Source organism: Myotis yumanensis, unplaced genomic scaffold, assembly GCF_028538775.1.
Source record: "Myotis yumanensis isolate MYYU_CA2020_CCGP unplaced genomic scaffold, mMyoYum1.0.hap1 SCAF_9, whole genome shotgun sequence".
NCBI classification, from domain to species: Eukaryota; Metazoa; Chordata; class Mammalia; order Chiroptera; family Vespertilionidae; genus Myotis; species Myotis yumanensis.
In genome coordinates, this window is record NW_027223760.1 from 8,957,693 (window position 1) to 8,960,859 (window position 3,167).

Below are 3,167 nucleotides of genomic sequence, written 5' to 3' on the forward strand. Positions count from 1 at the left end.
AAGGGCAGCTACCAGTCAAGGGCTTGATCCCTGGCCTTGGTCAGGGTGCATGCAAGAGCCAAACAATCGATGTGTCTCTCTATATCAATGTTTCTCTCTCTCTCTCCCCCTCCTTTCCACTCTCTCTAAAAATCAATGAAAAATATCATCCTCGGATGAGGATTAACAAAAAACAAAACAAAAAAAGAATTAATTCTTTAGGTTTAAAACCTATATCTCGCATCCCATGCCAAGCTATTCTCCTTCCCCGCCAAGAACACAGTGATGCTTTGCAGGAGGGGGCTATGGTCTGACTGTCCTCCCTTGGGACCCAAGTGGAAGCACTTGTCTCTCCTACCCCTTCCCTCCACCTTTTAGTGATAGCTATCTTTGGGGCCGTGAAGAAGGAAATAATGAAGAAACATCTTTACCGTGACTCAGAGAAGATTCCTAGTACACAAAGAGGCTCTGAGCTTGCCCTTAGCACTCTGATGAGGACTCGACCCGCAGAAAGGCTATGCCATGCCATGCCCATGTGAACTGGTCTTTATTTACCCTGTTTTTGGTATCCTTCCAAATGCTGGTATTGGCTTCTTTGCCCAAAGGATAATGACCTCCCCCCCTGGCTGCTGTGGAGCCTTAAGCATGATCCCTTATATTACTTTACTTAAGTCCTTGGAAAAATATTTGCTTGAAAGAGTCTTTACTCCCAATTCTATGAATTACATATGAGCTATTAGTTGTTACAGGTTGTTAATTCTAGAAATGTATTGTAGGGGTTATTACACACAAAGTACTGTACCTGCAGGGTTGAATTTCCCTTTTTTAGTTCACCTTAATCTAAGAGGTGTGGAAACTAAATTGTTAAGGATAACAGCAAATATTATAACCCCACTTCCTGTCCTCTTCTTTGCTCCTTCTCTTTCATTATCTGCTTTTTTCTCTTGTTCTTCATTACTTTCTTCAAAATATCAGATTCCAGCTGATACTCTATGCAAATCCAATGAAATCACTGGCAACCAAAACTGTGCATGTGTGTATGCATATGTGTGTGTGTTTTCGAATTATTTCTTCTTCCTATAGATTTAAACTACTTTATCTGAATCATGGCATGTTGGACACAGAGGCAACTAAATACTAAATAATTTACTCTATTTCTTCCAAAACACTAACATATTCTCTGGTGACTTGGGCAGCAGTGGTGATTATATTCGTAGGACTGTCTCCTTTGTCAAAACTAGCAGTAGCTTTTTTGACACCACTAAAAATGACATTGACAGTACGGAGTCCTTGGGGTGGTCCACATGTATTTTTTTAAGAAAAGAAATGTCACAGTACTGTGGAAACAATCATATTTTCTGGCACTTAAAATTATACCTCACCATGCCAAGGTAAAAATAACTTGGGACAACAGTTATGACTTTGATTAAGAATCCTGTGAGAAACATAGTAATATTGAAATCATACATTTTTAAGCTCTTCTACCTACTTCTCTCATGCCAACTCCATAGGGTATAAATACCCAGTCCATCAGCTGATGGGGCATGAAACCTCTCACTTCTCTTTATGCTCTCTTCAAGTAGATAATTTTGGATCCACAGTGGGTAACCTCTCCAAATGTCAGGCAACACAAAATTTTGGACAACTTTCAGAGCTACAGAGGGAAGGTGGGAATACACAAGTGGGACGGGATAATTCAATACTATTTGACTTGAGATTTTGAAGTCTGACTCTCACTTAACTACCAGCCGAGGAAGGCCAAAGGCCAGATGCTGGAAGAGACATAGATATGAAAAATGAGAAGACATTTACTTATTTGTATTCATTACCTGTGGGCAAAACCAGCTTATTTAACCAGTGTCGAGTTTATCTGACCATCATCTACATAACTAGAAGAGAAAACTGAATCTTATTTCTATACTTTAGCACTATTTTTACTAAAGTAAAACAAGAAGAATGCCTAGCCGGAGGGAGAAATTATGCTATGCCCTGAAATACACAGCTGTGGCAAAAGTAGGTTTATAGTCTCTCATATGGAAAATAATATAATAATTAATAAATAATAATACAAAAAAAACTATGTTTCATGTATTCACAACTGTAAACCTACTTTTGCCCCACCCTGCATACTAAGCCCTTGAAAATGGCCCCACCCTAAAGTGTTGACCGTTTTCCAATTGCCCTGCTAACTGCCCATGGAAAGCATGCCTGCACACACACTGGGGAAGGCACGTTGAGTGCGTGGCCATGGTTACAATAAATATTTTATTTTTCCTTAGGGAAAAGCATGAATACAGTTCACTACTACCACAGATTATACAGTTGAGTTCCCTACATTTGGGGAAATTGCAGGGGTCAGTACATCAGAATTGCAATGTATTAGCCTCAACCTAGAAAAACCACATTTGTGATCATGGTATCTCCCTGGGCAGGTAAGTATCAATACATCTTTTTTGTTTTTCAGACTTGAAGTCATACCTTTTCCTTTTCTTTGGGACTGAAGAAAGTCTAATAACCTCACTTCCTCCCAAACCCTGGATCATCATGGCTAAATTTTATAATATATTTTTAACTCATCTATCCTTTTTCATTTTCAATCTTCTTTTTATATTATGTATATCAGTATCACATAGACTAGCTTTCTTAAACTTCATTCATTTTAACACTCCCATAATAAGAATCAAAGATGGCTCTTTGTTGTCCATCAAATCAAGGCCAGTCACTTTAGCTTCGTACTTTGTATTTCAATTATCTCCCTATCCACTAGAATTCCTTTTCACTCTAATCTCAGTCTTATCCCAAACATGTTAAGGCCTTTCCCACTTCTTTCCCCATAACACCTCTGCCTGGAGTGCCTCCCCATCCACTTTGATCCTTCCCACAGGTGTGTCTCAACTATGATAAACCAAAGTTTTTGTTGACCCCAGAGAGTCTGATATGCCTCTTATCCTCTCACTCCATTAAAAATCATAGTTTTTGTTTATCCTACTAGCCAGGGATTTGTAAAGTTTTAGTTTTCTTGATTTGTATAATGAAAGCAAAAATCATTGATCTTTTTAAAATACAAAATTGTTATACAATTGAATATGCATTTTTTTCAAATAACACCTTTCCTCTCCACTTTAAATAATTCACAACCATAGTTAATTTACTAATAAGTCCTATGCGCCCCCATGGCAACATAACCC

At 38.3% G+C, this 3,167-nt stretch overlaps 1 non-coding gene across 1 annotated transcript; it reads right to left on the reverse strand.

The window, feature by feature from the left end:
- Window positions 1–2,255: 2,255 nt before the first annotated feature.
- Window positions 2,256–2,419, reverse strand: LOC139017135 (U1 spliceosomal RNA). The gene has a single exon (XR_011472801.1). It is a non-coding gene; the product is annotated as a U1 spliceosomal RNA (small nuclear RNA).
- Window positions 2,420–3,167: the final 748 nt, after the last annotated feature.